This window comes from Lissotriton vulgaris, chromosome 5 (assembly GCF_964263255.1).
Source record: "Lissotriton vulgaris chromosome 5, aLisVul1.2, whole genome shotgun sequence".
Classification (NCBI taxonomy): Eukaryota; Metazoa; Chordata; class Amphibia; order Caudata; family Salamandridae; genus Lissotriton; species Lissotriton vulgaris.
Window position 1 is genome coordinate 815393219 of NC_141693.1, and position 15323 is coordinate 815408541.

Genomic DNA, 15323 nt, shown 5'->3' on the forward strand with positions numbered 1-15323 from the left:
AAGTGCCGCCGCTCCTCCTGCACTTTCGCAGTGAAGTCTGGGTATAGGGAGATATTAGCACCCTCAAATTGCAGCTTACCCTTCTCCCTAGCCACCCGCAACGCAGTGTCTCTGTCTCTGTAGTTTAAGAGTTTAGCAATTAAAGGTCTCGGGGGCCCCCGGGCGCGGTCTAGGGCCTAATGTGCGGTGCACCCTCTCCACTATAAACATTGGAGAGAAGACGTCGGCTCCCAGCAATGTGGTCAGTAGCTTCTCCACAAAGAGCTCCATCTTGCCTGTTTGTGTACTTTCCGCGACTCCCGTGATTCGGATGTTGGATCTCCTAGAGCAGGCTTCCAAATCCTCCGAACTGTCCTGTATCACCTGGAGAATCTTAGCTACTTGGTTGCGGTCTTTGTCTAGTTCCATTTGCCCTTCCTCAACTTCAGTCAGGCGTCTTTCCGACATATCAAGACGTTCCGCATGTTTGTCTACTCTTTCTGACATCCTGTCCATGCGGTAAGTAAGGGCATCAATCTTTGTTCCTATCGACGCCATACTGTCCTGCAAGCCCTTCTCCATGGTGACAAGTAATTCCTTAATGTCTGAATATATCGAATTTTCCTGAGTCCTGGTTTGCTGCCCAGTTTCCGGGTCCTGTGTATCTGGGGCCTTCGAGCGACGCTGTTCGAATGGGAGTTTAGATTGAGTTTTATCCCCTTTCCCCATCGTGCTGAGGCGGCTCTCTGCAGTTCCGCTCCGCGCCTTCCTCCACAGGGGAGGAAAGAGTCCCGATCGATGCTGTGTTCCCGCCACCAGGAACTGATCCGATCAGCCTACCAGGAGGGGTTGCACTGTACCTGGAGGGAAGGTTGTACCAGCCGGGTCGAGACGGGGGCGCCGCGAGACGTGTCCAGGCGGCCAGCGGGGCGGCCACCCCCTGCGTCAGCTAACGTCCCCGGGCGACCCCGCCCATGGAGAGTGCCCCACCACGTCAGCCCCGGAATGGCGGCACCGTGTCCTCTGCAGGGCGCTTCACCAAGTGTGCTGAGGAAACAATTTTTTCCACCCCCGAGCTGGTTCCAGTTCAGCATTGCAACGTGCTCTGCGGTGCCTGGCCTCTCTGGTGCTTTTCAGGCCCTACAGTATGGGCCCTGTGCAGAATAGCCCGTGCAGCCTGTGGGAGTGTTCTCACTGGAGTCTGTAAGGCCGCGCCACTGCCTGCATGCGATCAGCTCCGCCAGCCGCGGCCTGCGCGAAGGGCGAGGGGGCCTCAGCAAGCGCCATTACTCTCCCAGATCACCAGATCACACTAACCGGCCTTAGAGTTCTTTCCAGCCCCGGGGGCACTCGCCAGCCCTCCAGTATGTCAGAGGTAGACTTGATTGTTTTATGCTGTCCACTGTACGGCTGCCCAAGGACACCCCCAGTGCCGTGTAATGTCTCCCGGGCTCCGCTGCGCCGTCCGCTTCCCGCTGTGTTCTGGGCCGTCAGTGTTAATGCAGAGTGCTCCCCTAGGCGTCCGCTGCACTCAGGGCCTCCCCCACTCACCGCTGCCTTCGCCCGTGCCCCAGCTTGTTGCGGTCTCAGCAAACTCACAGGTCCGCGGCAGCACCGGTCCTAGTGGCGTAGGGACGCCGCACGTGAGGTGAAGCTGGTCGGGGTCGGCTCCACGCTAGTTCGGGGCTCTGCGGCCTCTGCCGCCGAAGTTTCAAAAGCGCACTGCCCCAGCTCCGGCCGCCAGACTTCTCCCAAGCCAGGCTCCGAGTATGCTAGTGGACCTTAGGGATTGTGCACCGTCTACAGCAGTCTGCGGGCACCGTTTTTAAAGGGTAATTTCAGGACATAGCGGGTGATGCCGCAGAGCTCGGCACTCAAGCGTCCACCATCGACGCCGGCAAGCTCCGCCCGATAATATACAAATCTTAATCACAGTTAAGGAACAGAGGATAGCTTTGGTCAAAATTAATGTATTCATAAAACCTCTTGCCAAATGTAAATACTCAGGTCACATTTCAATAAGCATCAGATGCACACACGCTCCCCTGGTGTATTTATAAGTGAACATGGTTACATAGCCATATCATTCAGAACCATTTCTTAATTACAGTGTTCATAATTATATGATAATAGTGTATTTACACATGAAGGTGAATATAAAATCATTTAGACATATACATGTACATTTTAGCCTAGTATTACGACTACTATGCTCAAGTCACACAGAGGCTTACCTAGGGATACACTACAGCTGTCCCATCTGCCATATGCAAATGCTCCCCTGGTGTGTTTACAATTGGACATTGTTGCAGAGCCAAATCGTTGTGAATCATTTCTTAATTACAATTTTCATTCTTATATATTAACGGTCTATTTACTCATAAAGGTGAATATAAAATCATCTAGACATATATATGTGCATTTTGACAATTCTATGCTCAGGCGACGCAGGGACTAGCCTAGGGGTACACTAGAGCTGACCCATCTGTCTTGCAGTTTCCTCCTTCTCCATGAGCCCATCCTGCACTGAGTTCAGAGAGTGTTTCCATCTGCACTCTTTGTAGTTGAGAGACTTAATAATGGATCCTCCCCTTGCATTTGGAATGATTTTTTCTACTACTAGCCACCTGATGTCTTCAGGTGTGTGATTGCATGTGCTGTAGTGTTCTACTGAGGGGGCTCCCACTGTTCTGCACCTGATTCTGCCCATGTGTTGTAAAATCCTCGTTTTTACTCTCTGGGTTGTCTGTCCAATATAGACTTGTGGGCAGAGGCAGAAAATGGCGTAAATTACGTATGTACTGTTGCAACTTGTGAAGTGTGTCAGCTTAAATATTATGTTGTTATGAGTAAAGTCAATTCCTTCTAGGCAAAAATCACAGGCCTTACAGCCTCCACATTCACGATGTCCGATCACTGGTGGGAACCCCAGGAAGTTTCTCAAGTCTGGTTGTTTTGGAGGTTCCAGGAATGCTTTCACCACTGCATCCTTCACGTTCTTTCCCCTTTTTTTTTTTTTTTTTTAAATGTTTTTATTGGTATTTACAGGTTACATATATTAACAAAACATATAGACTTGACGTTCTTTGAAGGATCATTGCGTCGGGCATTGTGATGAGTTTGACGGTTCAACTTTGTTCGTCCGGATGGACTGGCTCACAAGTAACATGTAACACTTATTGTCGCCATTGGCTGGTTCTTAGTTAGAACATAAAACATAAAACATGGAGTGGTGGTGGTTGTTTGTGACAGAAAATCCCGACCAGCTTAGACGTTTGGTTATGCTTTGTTTCACCTTTCACCTACCACCAGATTCCAATATTTACGTACGATCTTCTTAATATCATTACTCTTGGTATTAAATGTCGTGACACATACAATCTTGTCTGTCTCCCTGGCTTTCTGTTTGGTTGTGAACAGCTGGTCTCTGTGGCAGTACCATGCTCTCTTCTTGGGCCGTTTCAGAAAGCCCCTTGGGTAACCTCTTGCTTGCAGGCGTGTCGTCAGTACCTCTGATTCCCTAAAGAAATCTTTCCTCTGGGAGCAGTTTCTTCTTAGTCTCAGATACTGCCCATAGGGCAAGTTATCCCTCAAATTCCGGGAGTGGTGTGAACCGTATATCAACAGGGTGTTTCTCTCCATAGGTTTTTGATTGGGGTCGCAGTACAGCTGTCCTTCCTCTGCCCTGAAGGTGAGATCTAGGAAATCAATAGATTCACTGTTGTGTGCCATTGTGAATTGTATATCTCTGTTCTTATTGTTCAACCATGCATGGAATTCCATCAAATCACTCTCTGTCTCTGACCATATCATTATAACATCATCGATGTATCTTTTCCAGATTTCAATTTTGCTAAGGTATGGGTTAAGTTGGTTGGTCAGGTGTTCCTCCTCATAGCTAGCCATAAACAAATTAGCTAGTCTTGGGGCATATGTAGCACCCATGGCCGCCTCCTTGCATTGGTAGTAGAACTGTCTCTTGAATATGCAGTAGTTCCTTTTCATTGCTGTTTCTAGAAGTGAGATCACGAAAGTAGTTGGGATCCAATGGGGTCTAGGTCTTAGTTCCAAAGTGTTTCTGATCACCTCCACTGCATCATCCTGAGGGATGGATGTGTATAAAGAGCACACATCAAGGGTGACCATTATTTGGTTTCTTCCATCAAAAGGTTGGCCTTCTAGCAATTGTATTTTATGCATGCTATCCCTCACATACGACTTTGTATCGGGGACACATGGCTGAAGGAAATAATCAATAAAGTAGTTAGGCGGTTCCAAGACTGATCCACACCCCGATAATATGGGTCTCCCAGTGGTTCCTCCAGTCGTTTATGCACTTTCGGTAGGGTGTAAAGAGTCGGGATCCTTGGCTCACATTGGTTCAGGAAGTCTCGCTCATGTTGGCTGAGGTAACCCTCATCCATTCTCTTGTGTTGTGTCCTCTATCTGCTGCTTGATCTCATGTGTGGGGTCTTTTCCAATTTTCTGGTAGCTCTCCTGGACCTGTAGTTGCTGCTCAATCTCACAGACATCGTGCTCCACATTCTGCACCACGATCACCCCCCCCCCCTTGTCAGCCGCCTTGATCACTATGGATTCATTATTGCCAAGTGTAGTCAATGGCAATTTATCTGTCTTACTGGTGTTGTATCTGATGTAGTTCTTCTCGTCCAGCAAGTGCATGGTATCTTCTAAAACAATCTTCTCAAATGCAAGTATCCTGTCTGACATCAAAAATGCTGCAGGTGTAAAGGTTGGTTGAGGTATAAAGGTTGTAGCAGCTTGGGAAGGTGAAAAGGTGTTTTTAGAAAAAATGTATTTCAGTCTTATCTTCCGGAAGAAACGTTGTAGTTCAAGATTCACTTGAAATGAGTCAGGTATGGAGGTTGGTACAAAGGATAACCCCTTGGATAGAATATTCCTCTCTGCCGGTGTCAAAATGTGATTCGATGGATTCATTATTGGGTCAAGGGCATCCATTGTTATTGCAGTCTGGTGTACTAAAGTCGTTGTAGACACAGTCTCAACTCTGTCACTAGATATTTCAACTGTATGGTTCACTTGCCTCATTATAGTATCTATGTGGCTCACAGGTTGTATTCTGCTTGCACTTAGAGTGGTATCATCTACCTGTGGTGTGGTCAGATAATGAATGAAATAACTTTGTGTTAAACATGGGTCTACCATCTGTACGTTTGCCTCCTCGTGGAGATCTCCCCATGTGTCTCTGGTTGATAAAACCGGACCCTTGATGTTCCCTGTGTGTTCCTTCCCCTGCCCCATCTCCCAGTTCTGTTGCCTCCCCCCACCTCTGTTGCCCCGGGTGTAGCTGTCCCCTATAAAATGGGACCCCTGATATTCCTGATTACTTGTTGACGATCTTTCTGCCTCAGAGTCTGAGCTGCTTCCTACGGAGGAGTCAAAGAAGGTATTGTACCTTCTGGGGCCTTGCCTCCCCCTGTTTGAAAAGAACCCTTGGTTATCCTGTTGGTAGTAGTGAATCGTGAATCGACTGACTAACCCAAGGTAAGCGCTACATGTAGCCTTCTGCTTGTTACACGTGTGTATTATCAACACACTAGATAGTTTAAGGGCATATGCTAGAGACTGAACGAGCGATTTCCTGTAATGTGAGATGTCAGCATTGGGTTCAGAAACGCTGACCCGCTCGAGTGGCGAATTTTTCTATAACTAAGCAGACCTCCCAATGCGGGGGTTTTATTTTATTTTAAAGAAACTCAATAGAAAGTTTACAATAGAAATCATATTACTCACAGAGGTTAGCCATTCACAGCAGACGCGATTTCGATTAAGTGACTGTCTTTGTCTATTGGTGGGAAATCTCACAGGTACCACTAGATAGAGTGAGGAGACCGCACTAATAAAGGTCCTTTCTCTTCTTCCCAGAATGATTCCGCACTGGGCACAGATGATTTAATCTTGACTTTGAAGCTTTCTGTTCTAATCAAGTTACAGCAGGTGAGTGGTAGGCAACAATGGAAATCACTCGTGACCAAGATGAGTCACAGACGGGTCACTAATGCCATTACCTGCTTTTTCAAAGAACGGCAACCTGTGGGAATCAGACCCTAGACCTTCTTTATAGACAAGTGATCCCGTCACTTCTTCTGCCTGGGAGCACCCTCCTTGGGCACCCAGAGGTGAGTCCTGGAATGTTTTTCTTGCCAAACCAAACATTTTCATAATTACATATATCCATACCTGACTTTAAATAAATCTTGTTCAACAGGCTGCTCACTCGGCCCCACCCTTTCCCTGCCCCACAGTCCTGATGAAGACCTGCAGTGACCCATGAATAGTGCCGTAAAAGGGTTGAAACGTCGACGAAAAAACATTTGGATCATCTTTATGGCATTCTGTGGCATAGCTAACGGACATAGCCCACAGTAGCAACTAAACAACGAGAATTTGACTGACCAAACACCCCCTTCCCCTCTCCCCACTGTATATGAAGTCACAAATGTACGACTGCACAATACATCACTGAGCACTTGAATCTCACTTTTTCACAAATTGATACGCTGTTTTTCAGCAGTATATTCAAATTGTTTTCAAATGCAAATAGAGTATTAATGAATGCGAATAATTTATATAAAATACTTTGATATACCCGACATGGTTTGGATTTAATTAATTTTTTGGGCTTTTGGCTTGTTTTGATTGTCCCAATTGAAAAGAAATGAAGTGCTGAGTTAATTCAGTAATTTGTGGAAGTAATTTGGTTGACCCCGACAGAACCATTGTTTACATACTTTAGTATTGCCCAGGTTCTGAGGGATACTGGGTTACCCCATTGTAGCTTAATAACCCAATCCAAAGTTATCACTTATTGAATGTAATAAGGTAACCAAGTGTTAGTCTATGGGAGAGAGATGGGCCTTGCAGCAGTGATAACGACTTTATGAGTTTTTCACTGGTAGGACATGAAAAACTCAAACACACATCCTACATGTTAAATACAATGCACCCTGCTTTATGAACCTTTTGTGCCTACCTTAACCTTAGGAGTGACTTAAAGGTAATCTTTTACTGTAAGATGAAATGCTACTATCTGAATGGGAAAGGATATGCATTTTGTTAAACCAAACAACAGCAGAATAATATTGGTTTAGGATAACATTTCAAATGATACTTGCACTGTCAACCCAGACCTAAAAATCCATGTAGATTAATGACTAGCCTTCTCCCATCTGTTCTGCTGCCAGAAAAAAACACCATAAAATGACATGGTAATATCTTTACAATCCCAAGTGTCTCGTAAAGTTCAAACTCAGGCAGCTGGATATATAAACAAAATGATCACAGCTGTGTGGAGGGCAAGCATTTTTTGTGGAAGCACACAACTTCCACCCAATCAAAGCATGTACTAGTGACAGTACTGTCAAGCCAGACCATAAAAAGGAACGTTTAGGCCTGGCAAATGGTTTATTTTGCCAAGTCCAGGCCTCTGACATGGTTTAAAGGTCTACTTTATTGGGTGACACAATAAGTGCTGCTAGTAGCTTTTTAGTTACAGACCCTGAGAACATGTGGTACCAGTTTAATAGGGTCATAAACATAAATGAAATGTGCTAATTAGGCGTGGGGCAATTTTACTATGTTTAAAGGAAGAGCTCCAGCCATTTTCCACTGGTTAGCAGTGATAAAGTGCACAGAGTACTAAAGCCAACAAAACAAATCAGCAACACAGGAGGAGTGAAGGCAAAGGTTTTTAGGAATACGACACCAAGGCTGACCAGTCTAACAGTAACGGTCAAGCCCCACTCAATTTTTGCAAACCTGTTTCTCATCAACAACACTTTTTCTAGTTTGCTGGAACTTGTGTGTGATGTGCAGAGAAGCTGACCCATGCTCCTGTTCACTTTCTCTGTAAAATGCAATAGCATGCTATCAGCTGCAGTTTCTTTATTTGGGTGTGGGGGCATCGTCCCCGTTTGTTTGCCCCATATTAAATAATTTTAGCTGACTGTTTTCATTTTGTTTTTTTAGCCACAGTGTACCCTGCATGACCTGGGCAAAGATTTCCTTCAAAGGGATTGAGGCTGGTGTACATGGGGGCTGACTGACAGGTCAGCTTCTTGGCCTCCTTGGGATGAAATGGTATGTCTGGTTAGACGGGTGCCCTGCTCTACCCATCCGACATGCGCACTTCAACCCTTGCCTACATGCATAATGGATGGAGGAACCCGGGGGATTGTTGCCATAGCCCCCAAATCTCCTTTGGAGCACTGGCAGTGCCTGACCTTGGCAATCCTCATGCTGCTCTGATGCTGTTTTCTAACATAAAATGCAAAGGAGCAGCGTCTAGATTGGCCAGGAGACGCGTGGGGTGAGGCTGAGGGCCGACCTGGTGGTCTCACTCACAAGCCTCGTTCAGTGCTTGCCTGGAGGTGCTGAGTAAAACCACCCTCTGCTTTTGAGGAGTTTTGAGAACAGGGGACAGAAATAGTTGGATCTGATAATTATGTTTACATCATCCTGTTGGGCAACAGGCATATCACGCCCGTAATGGAGCAAACATTGCAGAAAAGGTATTGTTTGCATTATAGAAGTGTGAAGATGTACACAGTCCAGTTCTTATGGATAAGGATTTAACCTGGATTATGGTTGGTAAAGCACTTTGTATGTGACGGGTCAGGTGGAGAATGTGGGTGCGGCTTCCTCACTATAATCACTGGTGGCGGCCAGCCCATAGATCTTCCCCACTACCATGGTATACCCCTATACTGGGTCTCAATGGCCCTCCCTTCTTCCTTCACAAGGGCGTGCTTCGCAGTAAGGCTCGTTGGGGCTGTGTCTAAAAAGGCAGCAGTCCTCCGCCCCCATGGCCTTACAACTCGAAAAGGCCTCGCAATCATTCCGGCCTGGACGATTCAGCGGCTGTAATTTTGCCATCTTTGCTTAGCTGCTTCGGTGTCTGGGGCCCAAGGTGTTACCAGTGACGCTTAATGCATGCTGGCTGACCTTTACCCTGCTGTACCTCCAGGCGGGTTGAGAAACCCACTGAGCCTTGTAAGTCTCTAATACTGCAACAGTTTCTGAAGACAGAATCAGCTGTAGTTCATAACACAAGCTCCAGGGCTGGCGAATACTTTAGCCATTTTCTCTCTAATACCAAACATTTTTCAGGTGCGCTGCTATGGCAGTCTAGGGATACATGATGTGATTGTATATCTTATTAAAGAATATCGTGCAACTTTCAAACAGATTATAAAGCCTCATTTTGGTTTAATCCATGTAAAACATATCCAGCATATGATTATACCAGGAAAATTATGTACCACACAAACGTATTGTTATAACACCACCGTGAGTTTATGTGCCTCTACATCTTTACCTTCAGTGGAGCATAAATATGCATTTAGTCCACAATACAAATAATGCACTTGATGCCATTGTCAGCTCCTATATGACATACCTTCTGTGACAAAGTGCATGGCTAATGTAAAATGTGTTAATCTTCACCCAGTTGTGTGATTACATATGCAATTTCATTTGATCTTTGTTGTTAAAACTTTCCTAAGAACCAGAGTAAACTATTTAGAATCATTTATTCTATCTTTAACAATGTTAATGTAACTGTTCCAAAGGACCACTAGTTCTAACTCAGAGAGGTAATGTGCCCTGTCGTAACAAGGATGGGATGGCACACGTCACGCACAAGCGTGAAAACCCACTCATCACTTGCAAGAACCAGAAGGATCAGAAGTGAAGGTTATCGGAGGAACACCAGAGCATGTGATTCTCTCATGAATGTGAGGGTGAGAATGTCGTGGCGGTGGTGTCTGTCTACATCTGCCAGGGTCACATTCGAAACTAATCACAAGTTACCTATGATGTTTTTTAAGAAAAGAGAGTCCAGTACAGCAAAAGTCGTATTATTATACTAATTTATATGCATCAGTGTAGCCAATCTGTGTCCCGGTTTCTAGTTTCATCCCTTAAAAGGACCGCCCACCATATGTTCTATTTAGTTTTACAACATAGAGAACGGACTACATTGTAATCTCTTGCGGAAGTCATGAAATGGCAGCATTTATGAATAAGAAAACAAGGGTTGCAGGGGAAGAAGGTGCATGTATGAGATGAACTTTGAATATAAATGAACACTTGACTTTAAATATTCAATGAAAACAGACATTGTTTCTGCCCCATCTTTGAGTATGCCAAAATGCTACTCTGATCGAAAGCAATTCCAAAATATACAACTTTAAATCTGTTATAACTTTGATTATTAACTGTCACTAAACAGTTGTAAATGAGTAAATCGTTGCATCAATAGAAGTGCAGCATCATGTTATCAGCACTTTTGATTTTTAACCAACGTTCATGAAAAGAAAAGACGGGCACACTAGACAGACACTGACTGGAAATCTATACATGCAATGGGCGGTAAAATAAAATGTCAGATTTCATAGAAGTAAAGGGTGTTGTATTTTAATCGAGCAATTCAAGAACACCCTCGCTTGCGAGTCGCAGGGGCATATTTGAATGTTTTGTGACCAGAATGCAGTAGCAAAACATTAATGTTTTACTGACTCCGTAAAGGAGGTGGTAACCCATTTGCAAACAAGTAGTGATCTCCAAGGAACCCCTTCCCCTTTGTGAATGTGAGCGCCAAAGTTTTTAGGTCGAGCCTAGCGCAGCGCGCATGTGCTGCTCTAGGAGATGACCTCTTGGAATCGGTCTGCACTTTTCTGAAACATGTGCATGTGGCTTTTTTTGCAGTAATTGTATTGGCCTTTGTGTTTGTCATTCAGAAAAGAAAGCACGCAATTGGCCAAGAGCTGGTACATGTCCCACATTTTTCTCAAAATATTGACTCCTACGCATCCACCTTGTGGGAGCTAGCAGCGGCACGCAGATCCATCTGTTTCTAGTTAGAGTGGCTGCACTTATTTACATTTTCCTGTCTTGCGGTCGCTTTCACTTTTGTGCTGTGCGGAGGTAGGTTACACTGTTGCAGTAGCACATCATTTGGCTGCCACTTTTATTAGTCTCAAAAGAATGAATTTGGACGACAAAGTACAAAATAAAATACAAGCCAGCGCAGTCCAAAGTCCTGTCTACATCCATCAATGTAATATCATCGGGACATCTTTGCCTGCTGTGCGTGCATTCTTTGTGTTGGCTCCGCAGCAGCCCTTTCTCGTTTTGTAGAAGAATAACAAATCTTTTACAATTGACCATACACTGTTAAAAACAGACAAGTTCTGCGTAGACTGCTAAGCACCGTGTGTTGTAGACTGCAATCACACAGTGGCAGTTATGCCATTCCTCAGATGCGCCTACAGTGACTGCTAAATCATTGGGCACAGAATGTGATTCTTCACATGAGTGTAGAAATGTGGGGCATCCTTGATTAAAATATGTTTTCAGCAAGCATGTAGTCACAGGCCCTGAAAGGGATCCTGATTGATGAAAAGTTGAGTGATTGTCAAGTTCATACTTCAGAATGTTATTTTCTGTGTCTTTTGTCTCTGCTGATTATTACTAACTCTTCCAAATTCTAGAATTTTCTGTTGAAGCATACTCCAGTTTTTCTCTCCCTCTCTTGCAATGGCATGTCCCTTCCCCTTTCTCCCTCTTCCTCATTCAGAAAGCAAGTTCAAAATCTGGTGGGCCATCTCCACCTTTCATTTGTCAGTTGCAGTTGTCAGAACTCCTCTAAAGACCTAATGTTGCTATATTTTACTACTAAACGGGCAGTCAAATTGCAGTTACCTTGCAGTTGAAAGAGGCTTTATTTAGATGGTGCAGCAGGTGTAGTGACACTGAGGACCAAAGCTGTAGGAGCCCCTCTTACCACCAACTATTGCAATATTTTACTACTAAACAGGCAGTCACAAGTGCTCTACAACATAGCTTAAACACATTAACAAAGCCAATAGCTCTGGTAAAACACATATAAGGTCCCAAAGGCGAGACCTTTTGGCTATGCCAATGCTTGTTTAAGAGCTGGAAGTGGTCTCACTGACCTCTGCCTACTCCTAAAAAAATGAAAAGAAATCTTTCCATATTTCTTTTTTTAATGCATCCCATTTTCCTTCAATGAAAATGGGCTGAATTAAAAATAAATGCTTTATTTAAAAAGCAATCACAGACATGGTGGTCTGCTGACCCCACCATTCTTCCCATTACAGGCCATTCCCAATGGGCACAATTTGCGTCCTGCCTCATGAAAATCGATGAGACAGGTCAATTGCAACCCCATTAGGAATCGCAAACAGTGTCTGAGACACTGTTGTTCAGCACAATTTGTGAGTTCCTAATTACGAATTGCAAAAAGTTGCAAATACAAACTTACAAAATGTTTTCTTTGTACGTGTGCCCGCAAACCATTTAAAATCATGTAAACAAAATATAAATTTATTATTTAAAAATTGCACAAAACTAGAGCACTGTTACACTGAAGAGTGCGGCAGAGGCGTACTATGCAAAAGGAAGTCACAAGCAATTAACATCTGGGTGTAGATTTCGTGACACCTGATCAGGTCTTTCTGCTGAATCAGTATTAGAGAAAGAGCCAACAGCAGCCACTGAATTATACAGCACCCCACTCAGCACAAATCACAACCATTGGCTCAAAAGAGTGCTCTGTGTAGCAAGTAGAGTAACTGCAGTCGTAAAACAGTACACAGCACAGCGCCAAGAGCAGGCAATGCATTAAATCAGTCCCAATATAATGCAAAGACCAACTACTGTGTTAAAACAGCACTCAATTCAGCGCCAGTAGCAGCCCCAGATTTAATTCGGTACCCCCAATATAGCACCAAGAGCAAACCGCCAGTGTGAAAACATGGCCAGATACAGTGCTGGGATCAGTTCATACTTAAAAAGCGCCAAGGAATGTCACTGCTAAAAATCAAAATAATAAAATAAAAGTAACCAGTGAATTTAAATAGCACAATGCAGCACCTCGACTGGCCTCTTCCGGTACATCCCCTGAATTAGACGTACAGTGCCTAGTAGGGTTCCGCACTGCCTTTTAATGTTTATTCCTTGCTATCTCATTGCGTCCAGTCCGACAAATCACAATAACTTGTATTTCCTCAGTAGATTTCATTTGTAAAGGAATGTATCTAAGTTCGATAATCTGTGAGGTACTCAGCATTGTTATCTCAAAGTCTGTTATGAAGTTATCTGGTTATACTGAATAAGCAGCTACCTACATCATTATCATATGAAATCTCTTCATTGATATCATAACTACAATTTCAGAATTGCCTTATTAACCTTCTTACTTTTTCAAATGTGCTTGAAAATGCACCATTTGCCCACCATATTTTCAAAATTTACTCGGTGGGAGAACCCCCAAGAGTCCTCTTATGACAGGCAGGCTTGCTCACTATGCACGCTCGCCGCATTTCACACGTCCCAAACTTTTCCACCCACCACTTTCAAATGTCACCAGCCACCATTGCATGCCATATTATACTAGCATTACTGAACTTATGCACTCATACACATTCGCAGCATCATACATATCAAAGTTTCAGTTGGAGTCATAAATGCCACAAGGAAAAGAATATTTGTACCCAGATAGCTGGAGGGGAATCTTTCATGTAAGTATTTAAATAGACTCTTTGCCCCAGTTCATGGTTTAGTGGTATAAGTCTTGATTTTCTCATCCAAAGAGCAATGCGGATTGGTATCCCTTCTTGATGTATGAAATAGCTGGAGTAGCTCTTAAACCCAGATTATGTTCTTGGTTTATCCTTGATATTGGGAATCTGGCAGGCTTTTGACTTCAGAGCAAGCTCCATCCATCAAGCTGACATCCTGGGAATCCGTACCGTCTCCTGGCCTAATGACAGGTGCAGTCAAGCTCCTAAAAAGGCAGGTAGGTATCTTTCTTTTTGAAGTCACAACAGCAATGGTGACATGCAAGACCACACCTGAGGCCTAATTTAGTAGGGTAGATGACCCATCCTCTGGTGAGGTCAATGGAGGGTATTGTCTCCACTCTCCTGGAAGAGGACCATCCACCATATTTAATAGTCCCCAGCATACAATAATAATAATAATAACAACATTTATAAAGCAAGACAGCTACCTCAAATAGAGGTGTCCCGGCGCTATAACAGGCAGACATGAGAGGTGCATAACCAAAAGTTCTAGCCATGGCTAAAATGCCAGGTCTTCAAGGTGTTTCGGAATACAAGTTCAGATTGGATCAGGCTCATATTAGTCGGCAGGGAATTCTACAGACTGGCCGCCACCACCGTGAAGGATCTGCCCATAAAGCGTGACTTAGCGTAGGGAGATTCACAGATCAAGTTCTGAGAGTTGGACCTCAATGATCATTTTTTCTGGTAGAGGCATAACCTGTTTTTACGGCAGCTGGGACATCTGCCATGCAGCGCCCAAAAGGCCATGGTCAAGGCCTTGAACTTGATCCTTTTCACAACTGGCAGCCAGTGGAGCTGTCTTATATGTGGAGAGATGTGGTGCCTATACGGAACTCGCCTAATTAATATCGCAGACGGATTTTGTACCATCTGTAATCTTTTAATCAGATAGGCGGGTAATCCCAAGTATAGACAATTTGCATAGTCCAGCCAAGATGTCACTGTGGCATGGGCAATGACTCTACAACACTCCTCCGGTAGTAAATGTAGAAATTTCCTAAAGCTTCTCAACTTAACGAAGCATGAGGTGGCAACATGCCGTACTTGTGTTGGGAATGAAAGATCCGCTTCCCATTTTACACCCACGTTTTTTACTGTGATTGCTGGTACAGGTGAGAGCCCATTTCTGCTGGCCACCAAACTCCGGCTGCCGAAGGAGATGCCTTGCCAAAGAACAACACCTCTGTCTTCTCTGCATTAAGCTTAAGTTTATTGTTGTTCATCCAGCAGGAGATGTCCTTCAAAAATCCCTTAAACCTAGTGAAGGAGTCAGCCGAATGAAGGAAAACACCAGCTGGGTGTCGTCTGTGTATGATATTGCCTTCACTTCCCAATTTGCTATGAGCAAAAACAGGGGGCCAGATAGGTATTGAAGAGCAGCAGGCTCATGGCCGAACCCTGCGGTACCCCACACCACAGTGGCTTAGGTTCCGACTGAAAGGGCTGGAGAGGGGCCCTCTGATACGTATTTTTAAGATAGGACTTTAGCCAGGTGAGGACCATTCATTCCAGAGCCATTGATTTGAGTCCATCTAACAAGATTTGGTGATCCACAGTGTTGAATGCTGCGGACAGGTGCAAAAGCACAAGCATTGCTGATGCTCCTGCGTCCACAGTCATTCTTACTGACTCTGCCACCTCCAACAGCGCAGTCTCAGTACTAAAAGTGGACCAAAAACCGTACTGCGTGTC

General features: G+C 44.5%; 1 protein-coding gene and 1 non-coding gene across 2 annotated transcripts in view; one reads left to right on the forward strand and one right to left on the reverse strand.

Annotated features, from left to right (window-relative positions):
• The window catches only part of LOC147711623 (beta-microseminoprotein-like), a 152184-nt gene that overhangs the window by 86756 nt on the left and 50105 nt on the right, over positions 1 to 15323 (forward strand). The gene's annotated exons all lie outside the window — the stretch shown is intronic.
• Positions 9605 to 9703, reverse strand: LOC147711624 (small nucleolar RNA U13). The gene has a single exon (XR_015296200.1). It is a non-coding gene; the product is annotated as a small nucleolar RNA U13 (small nucleolar RNA).